The sequence below is a fragment of the Tenrec ecaudatus genome, chromosome 3 (genome assembly GCF_050624435.1).
Source record: "Tenrec ecaudatus isolate mTenEca1 chromosome 3, mTenEca1.hap1, whole genome shotgun sequence".
Lineage (NCBI taxonomy): Eukaryota > Metazoa > Chordata > Mammalia > Afrosoricida > Tenrecidae > Tenrec > Tenrec ecaudatus.
This window is the reverse complement of record NC_134532.1, coordinates 138072182-138094453: the sequence shown is the minus strand read 5'-3', so window position 1 is coordinate 138094453 and position 22272 is coordinate 138072182. Positions and strand designations below refer to the sequence as shown.

Genomic DNA, 22272 nt, shown 5'->3' with positions numbered 1-22272 from the left:
CCCAGGACAGGACCCCTTCAGGCCCAGTGGTGAGAGTGGCGATACCTGGAGGGTGGAGGCAAAGTGGGTTAGAAAGGGGGAACCTATTATAAGGATCTACATATAACCTCCTCTCTGGGGGATGGACAACAGAAAAGTGGGTGAAGGGAGATATCGGACAGTGTAAGACATGACAAAACAATAATTTATAAATTATTAAGTGTTCATGAAGAAGGGGGAGAGGGGAAGTAGGGGGGAAAATGAGGACCTGATACCAAGGGCTTAAGGGAAGAGCAAATATTTTGAGAATGATGAGGGTAACGAATATAAAAATGTGCTTGGCCTAATTGATGTATGTATGGATTGTGATAAGAGTTGCATGAGCCCCCAATAAAATGATAAAAAAAATCAAAAGAAGAGTTGTGTTAGGTAAATCTGTTGGACAAGACCTCTTTAGAGTATTGAAGAGCAAGGATGTTACTTTGAGGTGTGCCAGACCCAAGCCACGGTATTCTCCATTATCTCATAGGCATATGAATGTTGGGTGCTGAACAAGGAAGACTGAAGAAGAATCGATGCATTTGAATTGTGGGGCTGGAGAAGACTATTGAGAGTACCATGGCCGGCTGGAAGGACTAACAAATCTCTATAGGAAGAAGTAAGGCCAGAGTGCTCCTTCGAGCCAAGGATGACAAACAAGACTTCATCTTGCATACTTTGGACATATTGTCAAGAGAGACCAGTCTCTGGAGAAAGACATCGTGTTTGGTAAATGGAAGGGTGGTGAAAAAGAGGAAGGTCCTTAAGGAGATGGGTTGGTACAGCAGCTGCATCATGGTTCAGGCGTAGGAAAACTTGTGAGGATGACACAGACCATGCCATATTTCATCCTGTTGTGCATAGGGTCACTGTGGATTGGAGCTGAATCGATGGCGATAACTTGTATAACTAAAGCAAGAAACTCAACCAGATGAACCAGGGAAACAAAGGCCGCACACTGAGCCTGTGTATCCTCACACTATGAGTTGAAACCTCATGCGGGAGCATCTGATTGGTGGAACCACAGTCATCTGTTTGCATCCAAGAAGCCCAAGAGAGTGGGAAAATGACTATTCAGAAATGCGTACTGGGAAGGTGAAGTTCAGAGGAGAGGAATTACTAAAATGTAGAGGATATCCAAAAGATGGTTAGAGATTGTCTTAGTCATCTGTGCTACTGTGACAGAAATTCCGTAGTGGCTGGGTTTAACAAACAATTTTATTTTCTCACAGTTTAAGAGGTTAGGAGTCTGAATTCAGGCTGCTAGCTCCAGAGGAAGTTTACTCTTTCTGTTCTTGTTTCTTCCGGACCCTCTTCATGTGGCTTGCTCTATCTCCTCTCTGTCTCTTTGTATCTTTTCTAAGAGCTTGATTCAAAGCACACAGAGTAATCATCCTGCCTCCTTAACATGACATAAAATTTACTCCCAGTGGGGATTATATACATAAACGCAGAGGTTAGGATTTGAAAAACATATTTTGTGGGGAGAAACAACCCAATCCATAACAGAGTCTGTATAGAAAGACGTGAATTTGCTTTGTAGGGCTCTCCTATCCGCAGTCTTTTCGTCATTCCGCTGGGTATTGAGTGAGCCATTTCAGAAGCAGAATGAGGGAGCTTCACAATCACTAAGAATGAAGAGCCAGCAGCGAAGCCCATTTGAAATCCTGTGTGAAGTGCTAGCAGCCCCAGGGGCTCCCAGGCAAGGAAGCAGAGCAGCTCACAGAATGAAGAAAGCTGAGTGTCTTTGGGCAGGAGACTGGCTTGCAAGGGGAGTGCAGGGCCTTTATCAGCATGAAAGGCGCTTTGTGACACGGACCCAAGTTCGGGAGAGGCTGAGGAGCGGTGTGGCTGAGAAGCCGAGGATCATAGTGAGACAGCCTGCCAGTGTGGCTGAAATGAGGCGCTCCAGCCCAAAGGCCTGCATCCATGTTCGCTGATCCTGAATGACAGGACCTCTGACCTTCTCTGACTACCCGGTAATCATGAGTTTCACCTGTGAGGTTGGTGTAGCCACTACAATGGATTCTTGAACTGACCAGAGTAGTAGAGTGTTGAAGGAGACATGTGGGCGTCAGAATGGGCTGGGGGGTTAGTGCTGGGTGGAGGGTGGAGGCTTATCTGAAATTGGTTTTGTGGTCTTGAGCTGTTGTGGAGGTGGATTATCACTCCTCCTACTGTAGCTGGAGGAGACCACTTAGCCCTTCACACCACTTCCTCACTATGCATCTTTCTAATGGATCCGGTCACTCAGCAGCTGCTTGTGGGTAGTTTCTTCTTCGGATATAGTCTAAATGAAAGAAGCTAATAATCTCAAAGTTCCTCCATTTGCATAAGATAGTGCTTCCACTTAAATGTAACATCAGACAAATGGTATTTATTGATGCACAAATATTCAAACAATTTGCATTCCTTACAGAACAGGCTCCAGAGCTGGAGAGGATGTTGTTATACACACAGAATGCTATATACATTTTCATTCATGCACACAAGCAATCCAGTGACCTTGCATTATTGAACATCAATTATTTCTCACCATAGAGAAAGAAAACACACGAAGCTATTAATTTAATGAGATCTACGTGCATCTGTGACTATTTAGAAATGATATATCACCATATAGATAGTGAATTAATCATTAACTTATTATTTTAAGTCTTAAAAATAGCATTTAAAGGGTTTTAAATAAAATAAGAATTAAAAAAATAAAATAAGAATTGCGCTTTGCTTTTTCATTGATTTTCTTTATCCCACGTTATTGAACTTCAGTGAGTTGAGAAGTTTAGTAAATATTTCCACTCCAATAATCACCATTATAATAAATATAATAAACATTTTTGTAATCTTAAAGTTTGAAAAGTTCTTTATGCCCTTTTACATCATCCTCACCCTCCCACCTCCCCCCCCATGCTAGGACACCACTCGTTTGCTTTCTATCACAGTAGACAGTGAATAGAAAAAATATGGGAGCATAATTTATATACTCAACACTACTTCCATTTAAAATGTACAGTTTTTCTATAGCATTGATATTTAAAAAAGTGAAATCATTCTCTTCACAATTTTTGCATTTGAATTCTCAACTACAGTGTTACATCTATAAAAGCTTGCCATTGTTTGGCTGCATAGGAAAGCATTGCATTCATTTTCCTTGTGTTTTGCATCTACCCCACACCCACACACCCACACACTGCAACACACACACACATGCACAAAGAGTCTACACTGTCTCCACATGAGGTCTTGGAGAGAGCAGTATCTTTTTAAATGTGGTAAACAGATTGATAACAAACAGTTTACATTTCTACAGTATTAATATATTCAGTTCTGTGACATTCCTCATATATTATTTTTAAATTAAAAATATTTTGAATTGTTTTATGGGGGGCTCATATAGCTCATCACAATCCATACATCCATCCATCCACTGTGTCAAGTACATTTGTTGCCATCATCATTTTCAAAACATTTTTTTCCTACTTCGGTCCTTGGTATCTGTTCCTCATTTTTTTCCCTCCCTCTTTCAAGAGCCCATGATAATTTATAAATGATTTTTTTTTCATGTCTTACACTGACTGATGTCTCCCTTCACGCACTTAAAGAGTCTTGGAGGGTAGCCCTGAGTTCCACTGTGGTCGAAGGTGGATGGGATTCTCCTGGTCGTGTCTAATGCCGCCGAAGGTGGGAAATTCCTCAGCTTAGTGGATGGCAGGTGTACTTGCCCTAGGTGAAGGGGAGTCACCTGGAGGCTGCCAATGGCATGTGATAGGAAAGAGAAGAGAGAAAAAACCCCCAAAACTGAGCCGTTGAGTCTGTGGGGGGAAAGAGAGAGGACAGAGAAAGAAAAGTAAAAATATACCTGAACCGTGCTCACCTGACTGTGGGGCAGGAGGGGTTTAAGCTCTGTCCAGAGGCAGTGGCAAGATGTGGCTGTGTTTTTAAAGCTCTTGGGCCAGCCAGAGGAACCTGGCTCTGGCTGAGACTGTGGCAGGCCTAAGGTTAAGCCTTAGACAGCCTGCACAGTGGTGAGCCAAAAGCCTACAGCTCCTCAAATCCTAGTAGATCTGCGTCTACTTATCTTTATTGTGCTCATCCTGTGACCTGGCAGCGCGGAGTTCCCCTTTCAGTTGCTCTCCTGCCCTGATTTCTGCTGCGGAGTCCCTCTAGTATGTGTTACTTGGTCGCCATCTTGCCAGAAGTCCGCTAAATTTGAAATTTTATCGACAAATAGCTCTCGTGTCGTACAACTCAATAGTTTAAACTTAAACAGTATCTTTGATTCATAAATTATTCTTGAGCTTTTGCTGTGGTCTCTCTCTCTCAATCCCTTCTTTCCCCCTCCCCCCTCTCTCCCCTCTTTCTCTTCTCCTCTCCTCTCTTCTCTTCTCTTCTCTTCTCTATCACCATCTCTCCTTAATAAAAACCCATTTGGATCACCAAAAAAAAAATTATTCTTGAAAAATTGCTGACACGAAGGCCAGAGAAAGCAGACATAACATTGCCTAATGAGAAGAGCTACTATTAGCTACTGCCACCACTGATGATTCATAAGATCCCTGAAATATGAATATTAATGATATCCTTTGATGATACCTTCTGTGAAATTATTTTAGAGGAAAGTATATTATAAATCTTTATCAAACAAATAACTAAATAGATATGCACAGTTGATGATTTAGTACTTGCTGTGTGTCAGACAGTGTGGATATTATAGGTTATCCAGGGATTTTCACTAATGGTACAATTCGGGGGGAAAAAAGCTTGTTAGAAGCTATTCGCATGGTTTTTTTTGTGTTATTGATTTTTAAATGTTTTTACAGTTTGCCAAGAGAGCCATATCTTAGGGGACAATGCCAGCTACTCCTTCTTATCAAGAGGATGGATAATGGTTTAGACATTGTACTCAAAGTGAAGTGGACGGGGGTGATAGTCCACAGTGGGCTAAACTAATTTACCTCTCAGTGACTGTGATATAATCTGGGGAGCAAATAATTTATAGCTTAGAAATTTGGAGCCCCATGGGACATTTTTAGAAGGGTTCCTTGAATCATCTAAAATTTTTGTAAAATAAATAGGAATAGCATTTGGGTCAGTCAGCAGCCATCACACCAACACCTCACTTCTTTTGATCAAGCATATCTCATGATCCTCTTATGGAAGAAGGACCATGCATGCAGATCACGGTGATACACAAAGGGGCATGCCTGCCCTCTACTCCTGCTCTGAGCACGTAGGACGGAGAAAGAATTACATGAACCACTGTGGTGTGAGGTGTCCTGGCAGCAGGGAAAAGTAGGTTCAGGTAATCAGAAAAAGCCTTTCAAAGGTGAAAATAATTTAGCTAAGTCAAGGAGGGCTTGCAGAAGTGAGCCAGGGGAGGAACTAGAAGAGTCTGTCTGGCTGAATTCCTATAGGTCACATTAGAATGATTTCAAGCCCGTACACGGCACATTGTGATTGATTTGATGGAAACAGAGATAAGACACTAGAAAGTTTCAGGTTTGCAATAGCGAGTTTTTTTTTCTTCCAGCAGAAATTTTAGTAATAAATATATTCTGTTGGAGAAATGCCTGAATTTTAGTGTGATTGCAGCTAGAGACCATGGTATGTGCATGTTCAGAAGGAACCTGGAGAAGTAGCCGGATTCCAGAGCCTTTGTATGCTGTGGTAAAGGCTCTGGACCTTGTTTAAAAAGTAACAGAGTGATGGGTGGATGACTATCAGAGAGGGCTGAGAGGCCCCTGGCAGACATGTGGAATATAGATCGGTGTGTTGAGAAGTGATGAGCGAGATCACTTACGAGGCTATTAGGATAATGAGGGCTTAAAGGAAGACAGCTGGAAATCAGAGGATGGACCAATTTTGAGAGATAAGAACACAGAACGGCTTTACTTAATGACAAATTGGGTGCAGGGGTGTATTTGAGCACACACACATGTATAAATGTGTCTCAACGATGATTATTATTTAGCTTTTATAGGGTACTTTCAATATTTCAAGGAACTGTAGTGGTGTGCCATGTTACAAGTTGGGCTGCTAACTGCATGGTCAACAGTTTGAACCCACCAGCCTCTCTGAGGGAGAAAGACGAGACTTTTCTACTTTCAAAAGCTTTACAGCCCTGGAAACCAACATGGGCAGTTCTAATGTGTCCCACAGGGTCATTATAAGTTGGAATGAACTCCATGGCATTGGGGTTCAAGGTTTCAATTACTATGAATGGTTATTACCTGTATTTATTGGGTGCTTACTAAATCTCAAGCACTGTTTCAAGTGCTATTTTACAATCACCGTTTTAAGTGCTTGCATTCAATAACTTATTTTAGCCTTGAAAAAATATGATAGCAAATGATCTCCATTAAAGAGATGAAAATTTAATAAAGATTAAATAATTTTCTCAAGCTCAGAAAACCAGTAAGTAGTGAAGCTGAAAATTGAGCCTAGATTGTAATCTGACTCCACTCCAGTGTCCTTAATCATACCAACGACTACATTTACCATTCCATTTAATACACAATTGCACCAGTGCTATCTTGTGGTAGTTATGTAATCTGGTGTCAACTTCAGGGTGTTAAGAGTGAAGGGGTGGAGATTAGCCTGTCAATCAGGTTGAAGTTTGATTGGAGGGTGAGTGAGACAAATGCATCTCTGGATGTCAGTCACCTTCTCTCTCTTGCTTTCATTTTCCTGTTGACAAGCCACACAGAGGCTTGCTGAGCTCTATCAGAGCCCTGGAGATGCTTCTACCAACACTGGATCCACAAGTATTTGTACCCACTGGCCTGTGAACTTCCTGCTTTGCATCATTGCATGTGCTGCTTGAGTCTGAAGAGGTATTTGTGGACTAGTATCGAACTTATGGGCTAGCATTAGACTTATGGGTTTGATCTGGATGGGGCTGGGTTATTTTCTTAATATGCAATTACTCTTTGATATAAAGCTCTTTCCTATACATGTATAAATGCCCCTGGATTTGTTTCTCTAGTCCACCTGGTCTAACACATGCCTTTATTAGTGCGTTATCTTTATTTTACTGATAAGGAACTCTTCCCTAAGAACAGAAACTTGTGAACAGTCTTGTTTCTTTTATTTCTCCCCCTCTTTCCTTTTCTCCTCTTCTTGCTTTGATGTCTTCTCTTTCTCCCTCCATTCCTCTTTTATTCAGCACATTTATTGTGTGCCTAGTGAGCACCTTGTAAGTGCTGGAGATATGCACAGAGATAAACAAAACAGACCAAATCTTTGTCCTTACAGAGTTGACATTTGGATAATTATTCTAGGCAATAAGTAAACAAATGGAATAATCATATAATATTAGGAGGGAATAGACACTATATGTAATAAAGCAGAGTAAAGACATAGCAGGTGAGAGGTGATCAGAAAAGCTCTCTGTGCTAAGATGTGATGTGAGGACAGAGCTAATGAAGGCAAGGGATGCACCTTCTGCTCTAGAGGAGAACATGCCAGAGCGAGGGCGAAGACCCTGAGGAATGGGCGTGTTTGGCATGGCTGAGGAGCAGCATGGATGCTAAAATACCAAGGACAGGGCGAATGCTATGGGAATATGCTTGGAATGGAACTACTCAGTGGCCAGGTCGTGTAAGTGTTTGTGAACCATGGAATGAACTTTGAATTATTTCTAAGTGTTGTGGGGAGCCCATTGTAGAGTTTCACACAAAATAATGAAATGATCAGATTTGTATTTTCCAAAGATTTCCCTGGCTGCCACATGGCAAAAAGCTTGAAAGGAGGAGCTGGGCAAAGGTAGTGACAGGGAGATAAAAGGCTCATCGGTTATCTTCTAAGCTCGAAAGATCTTACTCTAAACTCTGAGTGTCAGAGCAGCGGTTCTCAACCTTCCTAATGCCACAACCCTTTCATACAGTTCCTCATGTTGTGGGGACCCCCATCCATACAATTCTTTTCGCTGTTACTTCATAACTGTCATTTTGCTACCATTATGGATTGTCATGTAAATATCTGATATGCAGGATGTATTTTCATTCTTACAAATTGAACATAATTAAAGCATAGTGATTAATTCCAAGAACAATATGTAATTATATATTGTGAAATATTTCTAATTACAAATCAATGAAATTTTGTCTTGAAGCATGGTGTAGCATGGGTAACTGTCTTAATATAACAACAGTAAACTACATTGCTACATTTTGCCATAGTATAGGTAAAAAGCCAAGATCAGTACTCAGGTTGAGATAGCTCCTTTCTCACCAGATCAGAAACTCTCGGGGCAGTCTTTACAAGAGCCCAATGAATATCATCTTCCACAAGTCTACTTCTGTATTTAGACTTGATAACCAATAAGCTGGGAAACTGTTTCACAAAGATATGTTGTTGGAAATGGAAGAAGGTGCAGCACAGTCTCAGACAGGACAGGCTATGACTGCAAACACTTGATCCAGAATTTTGTAACTGGCATTGGAGAAATCAGTTCTTGCTGCATCACTGTTAATAAGTTCAATGAACTCCTCTTGTGCTGTCTCAAGCGTCTTCAACTTTGTAAATGGGCTTCTGGCAGGTGCAAATGGGGTGGCAGGTAGATCTGGAAAGTACGATGAAATTGCATCTGCAACATGTGCAAGTGTTTTTCACAGAAATTATCATCCTAATCTTTTTGTCTGGTTCAATGCCATGTTCCTCAGAGAAAGCAGATAGGTAGGCAACATGTACATTTTATTTTCATCCTTTTTTTTTTTTTTTGCCAAAGCTGACGTTTCATTTGGAATGATCGGATCATTTTCAGAGAAATCGAGGCACCTTGCATTTGATCATTGCAGTGATAAACTCATTCAAGATGGCAAAGATGTCAAGCAAGTAAGCTATTTTCTGCAGTTCACTTTTATTACTGAAAAATGCTTCAAACTGCGGCCTTGCTTTCTGATTTCAAAACGTTTTGAGTTCATCACGAAGCTCAAAAACATGTTTTATAACTTTTCTCTCGACAATAATTTCACTTCAATGTGAAATAGCAGAGCATTATTTGGCGTATCCAACACATTGCACAGTTGTGAAAATAGTTGACTGTTTAAAGTGCTCTCCTTGACAGAACTTAGAAGCTTTTCGTTCCCTCTTGTAACTCTCGTGGCAGTGCCTCCGTTGCTAATATTTGCTGGTGAAGCATACAGTGAGTTCTGGTGACTTTTGGTGACCCACTAAGTACCAAACGTTGAAATCTAGATCGACATTCTAGCAAAGCTGGAGCACCATCTACGCAAACACCACAAACTTTTCTCTAAGAGATCGTATGCTCTTTCAGGAGTGAAACCAACTGTGTCAAATACATCACATGCAGTAGTTGTCGTTTCAAGAGGTTTGCAATAAAGAAGCTCATCTTCAAAGTCGCCATCATTAATATACCTCACGTAAACCAGTAACTGTGAACAGTCTGTACGTCAGTAGATTCATCAAGCTGGATGCTAAATATTGGAAGTGGAGCAGGTTTAATTTCCTGGATTACCTGATCAAGAATATCAGCAGACATGTAATCTATTCTTCTGCGGACAGTGTCATCAGAGAAGGAAATTCGTCTCCGACCATAACTCGAACAATGTCTTTGGCTGCTGGCAACAGTAGATCCTCAGCAATGGTGTGAGGTTTCATAGCTCTGGAGATTCTGAGTGCCACCAACTAGGAAGCTCCAACGGCTGCTATGTTTTGTTTGTGGTGCTTGCCAATAGTGTCAAGTCTGGCTTTCCTGAGTCCATCAACTTTGCTTCTAAAATAGTTGGTATCCTTGCTGTCAATGCTTGGATGCTTGCTATCAAAATGGTGTTTCAGTTTGTTTGGCTTCATAGATTTGGCTGAAGAACTTTGCAACAAATAACACATTGTGATTTCTTAATTCCTGCTGTAATTATCGAGATAAAACCATTCTGTAAAAATTCCTCACTATATTTTCTTTTCTTAACTTTCTTCTCTACATGATCCATTGCCATGTGATCGTTTGCTAATGAAAATAATATATAAAAATAGCCTTAATAATACCAAAGATGATACATGGCAAAGTTTAGTCAATACACTCCATTAAGGTTTCCTATGATTTACCATTCTGTGTTGTTTTTTTACATATCTGTTACTATCACAAGGAGTCAGTATTCACATCAACCACAGCTGAATATAAAAAAGACTGATTAGCATCCAGATTAAGTTCCCATGGTATATATATATATATATATATATATATATATATATATATATATATATATATATATATATATATATATATATATTTGAAGTAGTCGATTATTTTAAAGCACATGCTTTTACATTTAACCAACAATTATAATTCATGAGGTGTCGTTTTACCCCCAAAACTGCTGCTTTCAACACAATAGCTGCTTTTAACAGTGTAGCTGCTTCCTACATAGTAGCTTCTCTCTACACAGTAGCTGCTCTCTACATGTGTGACTGGTCCACATAAGTACATTTTGGCACCAACCCTCTCACATACACCTGTATTTGTATGTGATAGGGTTAGCGTGATGATGTCATCACACCATATACTATGTGTTCATATGTGGGCGTACCTGCATGTGGGTGGAACTGCCTGGAGATAGATAGAGGAGCGGTGTCTCAGTTCTTAAGACCATAGGAAAGGTGTGTTTTCCGATGGTCTTAGGCAACCCCTGTTTAAGCGTCTTTTGGCCCCCAAAGGGATCGTGACTCACAGGTTGAGAACTGCTGGTCTAGAGGGATTATGGATCAAGGCAGAGGGAATGGAAGTAGCATAAGTGATTAAGGTCTGGGGAAGAGGAAACATTGATGCAGAAACCCTAGCAAAGCTCAGGAGAGTGTTCTAGTTGAGACCAGATTTTTGCCTCTAATAAATATAATAGTCATCTAAATAAAATTTACTACATGAAGATCACTCTTGTAATTATGAGATTAGGGTGTAGGCTCAGCACCACAGAGCAGAATAAGGATTTTTATTTTATTATTATTTTTTCTGTTTCCATCATTGATTCCAACCCATGGTGACCACATATGTGTTAGAGTAGAGCAGCGCTCCACAGGGGTTTGGTTGCTGGTGTTTCGGAGGTAGATCACCAACCCTTTCTTCCAAGGTGTCTTTGGGTGAACTTTAACTTTCAACTTTTCCGTTAGCAGCTGAGTGTGCTCACTGTTTGCACGACCCAGGGACTCCAAATAAGCACTTGAGTGTGCATAAATCTTTCCAGAGACTCCAGAATGAACAGAAATGCTGGAAGGAAGGGAAATGACTAGCAATCTAGTGTCTTGTATTGAAGACAATCGTGCTAACCGAATGTACAATTTTTCCCCAACATGCAAACTTGTGCTATTGTCAGATCCTGAGTACAAGTGGGTGAGCTGCAGAAGACAGCAGCTGTCCATTGCATACATATCACTGATACCCCTCCCACATAGCAAAGGTAAATGATGGAAATTGATGTTCTCATCCTTGACTCCCTCTATTAAGCTTTCACTCATTTAGTTGTTGTTTTTTTTAATGTAGATCCAAAAGCTCAGATGTTTCTGTGGACAAAGAAATGATTCAATGGCATACTTTTGATAACCAAAGTTGTGAGAGTGATATTTCAATACATATTTCATCTTGACACTCTTCTGCCTCGTGATTGCACTTCATAAGAAGGGAATACTGCTCCAGAAATGATTAGTCAGTCCCTGACTCACTGTCATTGGAAATGCAGCACAAAGTCTGAGATGGATAATGCACTTTCAAAGCCCTCTCTTTATGAAAAGTGTTTTATCATCATTTGAAAAGTCCACTCATGGTCACATGAATCTGTGAGGTAGGTTATTGTGGCTGCCATTCCGAAGATGATAATGTGGAGCTTGGATGGCTCCTACAAGGTCACATCAAAGGTCATTGACTTAGCCAGGATGAGAACTCAGCCCTTGTTTCATCAGATTATTGCCCTTCAAGTTAGATAATTATAGTGACAAATGGAATGACCAAGCATAATGTTTTAAGAAGTGAGACAAGAATAAATGTCCACTGGTGCACAAAGCTGGAAGACAAAAGAGGTCATCATTCCTACAATATAGTATGTGCCATGCTCTTAGGTCTCTAAGGACATGTAAAACAAATTTATATGTTGTTGTTATTTATGTATATAATTAAATATTGTCTTTACTTTTAAGATTGCCAAGTGAGTCTATCGTGGCTCCTATTGCTCATGTTGTTGATTGTTCTTCAGTTGTCCCTCGTGTGCCGCAGGATTACAGTATCATGACTCTTGGAATTTTCATTCTTTGATTTTTTTCCCCCTGGAAGTATATTGCAAAGTCTTTTTTCTTAGCTTCTCTTAATCTGGAAGTTTCACTGAAACCTATTCAGCATAAGAGCAACACAAGCTTACACAGACAGAATGGTGGTTACAATGCATGAGGCGTGTAGGTCGGGAATCCAGGCTGGGTCTCCTTCATGCAGTCAGAAGTCTGTGACTCAACCCAAACACCAGCCATATGATGCTCCCGGGGCCCCAAGGAGGAGTGGGCATTTGACCAGATAAAACAAGATAAAAACACAGCAGAGGTTTTTAACAATTTTATTCTGGCATTCTTTCTTAGATTAGGAAATAGTGTTCGATTGAGAGAGAAGGACGTTGAGTGTGACAACAAGGAACGGTCATCTATTATTTTACTCAATTGTCTAATTAACAAAAGGAGGTCTCTATTATTAGATATTGAATCCAAGAAAATCCTGATAAGGTATCAGGAAAAATCAAACCAAACCAAACAATGCTCAGACGGTGTGATCTAGAGAAGAGGATTATTTTACTTGGATTTGATACTGAAGCTATCATTGTCCAAGTTCAAAGTCTCCATCTCCATTTCACACAAAATTGATAGGAGAAAATTAAAAGTTAAGACAGACCAAAGAGATGGACTCTGAGGTGGTGGCAGTAGTAGTGTTGGGTAAAAATTGGTGCAAACCCACTAGCCGCTTAGCGGGAGAAATGCAGGGTAATCTGTTCTGTAAAGATTTACAGCAATGGAAACCCTGAATAGTGTCACAATGACTTAGAATTAATTAGATGGCAGTGGGTTTGTCTTTACGGGGCCCGGGACAGGGCTGGGTGGGGTAGCAGACAGGCATCGACTGAATTAATTTACAGAGAATAAAAATAATTTTAACATCATTTCCAACCTTTGCGTGCCAAGAGTCAGAGCAATTATAAGAGCATCGATGAACGGATAGTGAGTGGTGGAACAAAGCATCCAGGATTCCATGTCAAATCAAAATGGTGCAAGGGACAGTTATTCGACCTGCTTTCCTCTTTGAGGAGAAAATAGTCTATTCAAGTACAGCAGTTCAGTATTGTCTAATCTTTCCTGCACACCAGGATGAATTATTTCCAGGTGGTAAAAACTATCTGGGCTAGCACTCTCCTTGATTTCCCATGACACCTAGCATCGCTCACCTAAGAGTGTTCACAATATTGCAATTGCCGGGCTAATAGGCAGCATCAGGATGAGTGGAGAAAAGACTGAAGTTGTCAAGGACTTCATTTTACTTGGATCCGCAATCAACGCCCAGGGAAGTAAAATGATCCATTGTATTTGTCAATCCTGTTGCAAAAGCTCACTGTAGAGTGTTAAAAAGTAAAGATAGCACTTTTAAAATGAAGGTGTGTGATATTAATAGTATTTGTTGATTTCCACATTTTGTGGATCACGTTTCTTTGTTTGTTTGTTATTTTCTCTTTTTTTCCCCAATCATTTTATCAGGGGCTCATACAACTCTTATCACAATGCATACATACCTCAATTGTGTAAAACACATTTGTACATTCATTGCCCTCATCATTCTCAAAACATCCACTCTCCACCCAAGCCCCTGACATCAGCTCCTCATTTTTTCTTCTTCCCTGCTCCTCCTCCCCCATGAACCTTTGATAATTTACAAATTATTATTTTGTCATATCTTGCACTGTCCAATGTCTCCCTTCACCCACTTTTCTGTTGTCCATTCCCCAGGGAGGAGGTTATATGTAGATTCTTGTAATTGGTTCCCCCTTTCCAACCCACCCTCCCTCCACCCTCTCAGTATCACCACTCACACCACTGGTCCTGAAGGGATCATCTACCCTGGATTTCCTGTGCTTCCAGTTCCTATCTGTACCAGTGTACATCCTCTAGTCTAGCCAGATTTGTAAGGCAGAATTGGGATCATGAGAGTGGGGTGATGGTGGTGGTGGGAGGAAGCATTTAGGAACTCGAGGAAAGTTGTATGTTTCATCATTGTTACATTGCACCCTGACTGGCTCATCTCCTCCTCGAGGCCCTTATGTAAGGGGATGTCCAGTGGCGTACAAATGGACTTTGGGTCTCCACTCTTCACTCCCCCTCTCATTCACAATGATAAGATTTTTTGTTCTGATGATGCCTGAAATCAGAGCCCTTCGACACCTTGCGATTGCACAGGCTGTTGTGCTTCCTCCATGTGGGTTTTGTTGCTAGATGGCTCCTTGTTTACCTTCAAGCCTTTCTGACCCCAGATGCTATATCTTTTGATAACCAGGCACATCAACTTTCTTTGCCACATTTACTTGTGCACCCATTTGTCTTCAGCAATCGTATCAGTGAGGTGAGCACACAATGATATGATTTTTTGTTCCTTGATGTCTGATAACTGATCCGTTTGGCACCTTGTGAAGGTGTGCTTCTTCCATGTGGCTGGTGTACTTCTTCCATGTGGGCTTTGTTGCTTCTGAGCTAGATGGCTGCTTGTTTACTTTCAAGTCTTGAAGACCCCAGATGCTATATCTTTTGCTAGCCCGACACCATCAGCTTTCTTCACCACATTTGCTTATGCAACTGCTTATTCTTCAGTGATTGTGTTGGAAAGGTGAGCAGCATAGAATGCCAATTAATAGAACAAAGTATTCTTGCATTGAAGGAATACTTGAGTGGAGGCCAAATATCCATCTCCTACCTTTGTACTAAACCTATAAATATATGCACATATATCTATTTCCACATCCTTATATATACATATATTTACATATATACACCTTTATTTAGGCCTCTATATATGCCCTTTGCCTCCTAGCTTTTTCCTCTATTTCCTTTGACTTTCCCCTTGTCCCACCTCCTTAGGCAACCTGGTGGCCCCCTGCTCCTGGGAGGTCACCATATTGATGCCGAACTTAGTGCAGACACCCGATCGGCATAGCGCACTGCAGCTAAGAACTCCTGGACTCAAGCGATCCTTCAGCCTCAGGCTCCCGAGTAGCTGGGACTATAGGCGCGCTCCACCACGCCCGACCCTCTTGTCCCACTATCAAGCTCCGTCTTCATTTGGGTTTCAGTAATTCCTCTTGGTTACATTATCTTTGATCACACCCTACCAGGCTTACTGCACCCTCCTCACCACCTATTTGTATCGCTCGTTGTTCCCTTGTCTCTGGGTTTGTTAACACCGCTACCTTTTCCCCTACCTCCCCCTTTCCCATGTCCCTCTGGAACTGTTGGTCCCGTTGTTTTCTCCTCCAGGTTGTTCTTCCAACCTATCTTATTTAGACAGACCTGCAGAGATAATAACATGCACAAAAACAAGACAGAGAAAAACCAAGCAACAATATTCAACAAAACAACAACAAACCAATGACAAAAAAACCCAAAGCAGAACACAACAAGAAAGAAAAGCTTGTAGTTAGTTCAAGGACTGTTTGTTGACCTTTAGGAGTGGTTTCCAATCCAGTTTGTTGGGGAACCATGACCTGGCCTTAAAGTCCACCTTCGGCATTCCCTGGGGACCTTGCCACTCCATTTCCTTTCTGTTCTGTTGCACCTCCTTAGTGTTTTGCCTCTTTGTGGTGGGATTAGATCGGGCACAATTCCTACACTGTGTCTCCAGTGTTGTCCCCTGTAGGGCTATGGGTCAGTAAGGGACATTGTGTCTCATAGTGGGGCCGGCCATGTGGTCTTCTCTGTGGACTGCCTGCTCTGTGCAGGAACATCGTCCTCAAAGCCTGGTGGGCCAGCATGTGTTCCACTCTCTCCTCTTCCCCTTTTATCTGCTCCCATGTGCTCTGATCAGATATGTCCTTCTCCCAGAGCTTCAGATTCCATGCTGTCCTCTGAAATAAATTCTTCTGGGGGGAGGGACAGGTGTCCACATAGTTGGGATTGGGGCCAGCCCCTCAGACCTCTACTGGTTCCCTACTCCACGCTGGCATGTTGCATTCACATCTTAGAGCACTGGGTTGAAGTCTGGTCCCTCTTTCCCTGTAGAGATATAAACAATACCCTCCCCTTGGGTGGGTTAGTGCCCTGTGCCCCCGCTACCCATTTCTTTTTTATTATTTCCTTTTTCCCACCTCCTTTTTAGTTGGCTACAATATGTATCCCTGTCTTTGGTCTGGTCCCTGACATATTGCCTTGTCCTCACTCCAGGAATGTTTGTATACAGTAGCTTTTTCCCTATGCTCCTTTTGCATTTTTTTAAAAAAAGCTTACCTCAGCGGACCCATGTTGTACTTGTCCTTTTGTGCTTGAGATACTTCGCTTAGCATGATTTCCTCCAGTTCTTCCCATGCAGCAATGGGATCACGTTTCTTTATAACTGGCAGAAGTCTGGGGTTTTTCAAGTTGGTTGGCCAGGTAGCTCTCTTCTAAATTTCTAAGCCTAGATGACTGAGGACCTTTCTTTTCATTTATTTATTTTTCAAATTTTATTGTAAATTAGGTATGCGTGTATATTTAGGTCATTAGCTTTGTACTCAACCATTTAAACTATTAATCAAGCCCCTAAATAATTTATCCTTACATACTCCTTGATTTCTCTTCTCCCCATGTGAACTATCTTCCATGTCAGCCAAATTCATAGCTGCTAACACTTTAGCCCATGGCTTTATCTTCCTTCCCTGCACCGCCCCCCTCCAATAGCCAAATGCACCCTTAGCAATATACAAAAGTTGTTCCCTTTGGTTTGTATTAAAGTCTTTATCTTATTTAGTTTATTTTCCCCCCTTAAAAGTTTGTGCTTTGGTGCTTGACTAATTTCACTCCACACCCTCTGCAGGCTCGTCCATGCCATGAGGTGCTTCATAGTTCATCACTGTTAACAATACACAGTATTCTCTCATGTATATGTATCAGAGTTTCTTTATGCATTCTTCTACTGAAGGGCATTTGGTTTGTTTCCATCTTCTTGCTATTGTGAACGGTGGACGAGTGAGAACCTTTAGCACTACATTCTTTTATTGAAACATTTCCAATAAGGTTTTGTCAATTTCTGGATCTTTGTTTTTCACCAATATTTTTAGCGCCGCTTGGACTTCTTTCTCCAACATCATCAGTTCTTGATCATATGCTACCTTGTGAAATGGTTGAATGTTGACCAATTCTTTGGGGTGCAGTTCCTTTATGTATTCTTTGAATGTTCTTTGGCTACCTCTTTATTTCGTCTGTGGAATCCTTCAATATTGAAGCTTGAGGGTTGGGTTATCCTCTAGTTCTTTCAGCTGGAGAAGTACTGAACACGCTCTTCCCTCAGAGCCCTAACAACTCCTGGAGTTTGCACATTTCATTTTAACATTTTATTTTGTATTTTTGAGAATTCAGTAACACAGTGACTGAGTGCCAGAAAAGGTTTGAATTTAGGGAACCTGGCTTCAATGTCTGTGCTATTGATCATCAATGTAAGTGAAAAGACAAGTCACATACACACACACTCCATTTCTAAAAATTGCTTAGTTTCCTGGATGAAATCTGTTAACTCTGGAAACTTATAAATTCATTTAAACTTATGTCTGTGGTGCCATGTTCCAAATGGGGAGAGTAATTGCAGATGGTTACATCTGTTAGAATATAAACCCAATAAGGGAAAAGATAGCTATTATTTTCTGGCTGCAGGAATTGCCCAATTTAGTGTCTCAAATATTTCAGAATACTTGGCAAGTCATATTTGTTAGGGAAGCCTCTAGTTTGCCTTTCTCAGTCTCAAACCTTATCGTATAAATATGCTACAATTTAAGAGCTTTCTTTACAGATGGAACTAAAATTATTATCTATACTCCAATAAAACATGCTGTTTATAGAAACACTAAAGTTAAATGATTACCAATTAAAAAAAAAAGAAAGAACTCCCAGTCATCAAGTCAATGCTGACTCACAGTGCCACCCGGTGAGTTTCTGAGACTGTAACCGTACGGGAGCAGAAAGCCCAGACTCTCTCCCTTGGAGCTGCAGGCGGTTTTGAACGGCTGACCATGTAGATCACAACCCAACATGAAACCACTACATCATCACCAATTTAACAGATTGCACTTATCCAAGAAAAGGCCCATATAACCAGATTGTGCACATATACCAGGGTAAGTAAAAAAAATTGCAAATAAGCTTTGGTTTATACACACGTGGGGTTATTTCAAACAAAATTTATTTAAACATGTCTCTGTGATCAGTGGGTAACTGCAGGCAAGATCTCTTCGTAATATACTTATTTTAGCTTTGTTTTCTTCAAGAGAAAAGTCCAAATATACCAGTGGCCTTTGAGGGGATCTGCTAAGCTGGTGAAATTCCAGGCAATGAGGTCAGCTCAAAAGGTTAGGGTTTTTGTTGTCCTTTAAATGGCCTTATTGATAGATTTTTATGAAACAGCCCAAGGTTACTATGGAAGCCTATTAGGGAGAAGTTTTCAGAAAATTGAAAACTGTATTGAGGAACAAAGACCAGGAAAATTCCACTTAGGAATATTTCCCCCACATCATGATAATGCACCTGCTTATTCTTCAAGGGTAGCACAGGCTGGCTTATGAAAATTTCTTCGGAAAACCTTCCCGTACTCCCCTACATCCCTAATCTTTCCTTTTAGACTTCTTTTGGTTCCTCAAACTCAAAGATCATTGAACAGGAACCCTATCTGAGAACCTTGCTGAGGCCCAAACTGCTGTTGGATATGCTGTAAACTCAGGTGTGCAGGATTCTTGGGGGAAGGCCTAGAGGGATGGAAAAGGAGCTGTCAGAAGTACATAGACCCAGAGGGATGCTACGTCATGGAGCAATAGCTTCCTAATTTGCTATTTTTATTTAATCAAAGTCTTAATGATTTCGTAGCAACAGTTGTTGACGTATCTTCGTATGCACACACACACATGCTGTAAGCATTCATGCTTGTAAAATAATAAAGTTCAAAAAATCCTAGCAATCCGTTGTAGGACATCTGTTGAGTCATGAAGCACCCATCTTTACCCAGGCGCCCCTCAAGGAGACACAGATGGTATCGACTGAGTGATTATGAGGAAGTGCATGTTATCTACCCAAGGTCAGGCAGAACAAAAGCTTTGTACTTCTTCAGTGTCTAGATGAGGGTAATTCAAATGCAAATGCGAACGAGGAAAGGGAGGGAGCTATTACTGTAGCTGGACTAGCCAGTGACCAGAGAATTAGTGGCTTTAACCCTGTCTGGAAAGGCAGGAGACAGAGTGACATGTTTTGTCCTTTTCTCCTCTTGCCAGCTTACAATGGATCTGCAGGAGAGCGGGTGGCACAGAGTCGCTCCTGATTAGCTGCTTTCACAGCCCATAAACAGAGAAAGAAGGGCAGTCAGCAGGTGGGTTCACAGCACCAGTGTCATCAACAGGAGACGGGATGATAGGTCTACTGTTATTAATCCCAGAGGGTTACTTTTCCCCCTCGCTCCCCCTCCTTTGCATTTTATTAGTCAATGCCCCAAATGTTGGCCCTGCACGCTGCCCTCAAAGAAACTCTTCTGCCAGGGATGGCGGCTACAGCTTTCATCCGAGCACACGCAGGAGCCAGTAAGCCTTTCCCCAAGCAGGCTGCATCTTTTCCTGGGTCTTCCTTGTGGTGGTTGCTCACTGCTTCCTACTTGGGCGTCTGCTGTTACAAAAGTGACTGTGAGGGTCCAACGAAGATGGTCGTGCCACTCAGGGTCTCTGTGGCGGTCCGTGCTGGCAGGCGCGTGATTGTGATTGTTGGAAGGTGATCTGCTAGGAGCCCTCAAGGAAACAGGACCCCCTAAAAATATCTCCTGTCCCCCCTGTAACAGATTACTAATGTTGCTATAGTTGAGTTTATCAGAGCCATATTCTTACTAGTCCGAAACTCAGGCTGTCTAGGATGTCAATCACCTTTGGATTTCTATGGAGAACTTCTTTTCATTTTGTTATCTTTTCATCGCTCAGTAGTTTTTAAAACGGTACGTCATGTCTGTAAAATGTATAATTTTCACAAGGTTATAAGAGAGGAATGAATAAGAAGGACAACGACGCTTATGTCTTTGTCATAGTAGTTTTCCTTAGTATCGTTCCTTAAACTTTACAGAAGATATGCACTGCCATTTTGGATTTTTAAAAAAATATGCTTTTTAAACTCCAGAAATTTCATTTTCAGAACACGATGGTTTTTGTATGAATAGGAGTATTCAAATGTATTTCCATGGTTATGGAATAAAAACATATTAAGTAGGTTAATCAAAGTTGATAGTTTTGATTATTTTATTTATTTTTTATTTTTTGTGTTAGATGTATTTTAATCACCTTTTATCTGAGGGACTGTATATAAAACAAAGCAATCACTGAGAAGTTCCAGGTCTTCAAAGTTTTAAATGCACAGGTAGATAGCGAGAGTTCCAGGCAGCAAGATGTTTACGAAGCATCTTCCATGTCCACGTCCTCTTGTAATTTCTGCACCATTTTGTCCTCCAGCTGTTTTCCTTTGCCTGCCAGAGGTGCCCGGAGAAGATGGATGTTTTGCTTAACTTCTTTGATGTCCTGAACTTTCTGCAGCTCTTTATTTTTCTTTAACCTCTTCATTATGAATGTGGCCTGGCGCTTCTGCTTGATCTCTTCAACCTTCTTCATTGCATCAATGGTTTTACTCCAATGGTTTTACTCCATTGCATCAATGGTTTTACTCCATCAATGGTTTTACTCGCTGGTACTTGACAGGCTCGTTTCTACGCTTCTCAAATTCAAACGAGTTATCCACTGTAAGCTCTTTGCCAGCGGCTTTCCGGAAGGCCTTGGTCCACCTGACCTTGCGAGGATTTCGCTTCTTCTTAAAGTTTTTATGACACTTGGATTTACAAAATCGGAACACCTTGCAGTCGTTGTGCACGAACATCATGCCGTGGCCGGGGTAGATGGGCCCCGAACAGAAGTAACACTTCTCTGTACGCATGTTGAATCCGCGTGGAAGCTACCCGGCCCGACGCGGCCCTTGAGAGGAAGTCGATAGTTTTGATTATTAAGAGAAGACAACTACCTATATATTTGTTGAGTACTTCAGTTCTTAGTATCTCTTTTCCGATTAGCACTACCTATATGTCATTAATCAGAAAAGTTTTAATGGACAATTTGTCATTGTATTAGTCTGGATGATGTTTTTCTAGCAATATTTTTAGACAATGATACGGTCAATAGGTTAAGAACCCAAGATTGTAGACAGAATGTTTCAAAGACCAAAGAAAGTACACAGTTTTCAACTGTTCTCTTGTACCCAGCTGTATTTTAGAAGAATATTTATATTCAAACATCTCAGTTCTTCCCATGCAGCAATGTGATTCATGCGTTCATCACTACTTTTTAGGGTTGCGTAGTACTCCATTGTATGAATGTACCACAGGTTTTTGATCCATTCATCTGTTGATGGGAATTTGGGTCGTTTCCAGCTCCTTGCGATTGTGAACTGTGCCGCAATGAACATCGGAGCACAGATGTCCGGCCTTGGTTTATTTCTTGCCTCTTCTAAGTATATGCCCACTATGGGGATTGCTGGGTGGTATGGCAGCTCAATTTCCATCTGTTTTAGATATCGCCAAATTGATTTCCATAATAGCTGTACATACCTACAGGTCTACCATCAGTGGATGAGAGTTCCTATTTCCCCACAGCCCCTCCAAATTTGTTACTTTCTGATTTTTTTAATTGGGCTATCTTTGAGGGTATTCGGTAGTATCTCATAGTTTTAATTTGCATTTCTGTTATGGCTAAAGATTGGGAACATTTTCTCATACATTTATTGGCCATTCGGATATCTGCTCCTGTGAACCTTCTGTTCAGGTCCTTTGTCCACCTCCCTAGTGGGCAGTTAATTTTTTTCTTATTGTAAACTTGCAAAATATTTAAAAACTTGCAAAGTATTGTAGATTTTAGTAATAAGGCCTTTGTCTGGTGTGTCATTGCTAAAGATGTTTTCCCACTCTGTGGGCTTTTTTATTACTCTCTTGGTGAATTCTTTTGATATACACAGGTGTTTTACCTTCAGTATATCTCACTT

At 41.0% G+C, this 22272-nt stretch overlaps 1 pseudogene; it reads right to left on the bottom strand.

Moving 5' to 3' along the window:
• Nucleotides 1-20534: 20534 nt before the first annotated feature.
• Nucleotides 20535-21174, bottom strand: LOC142443575 (putative ribosome biogenesis protein RLP24; annotated as a pseudogene).
• Nucleotides 21175-22272: the final 1098 nt, after the last annotated feature.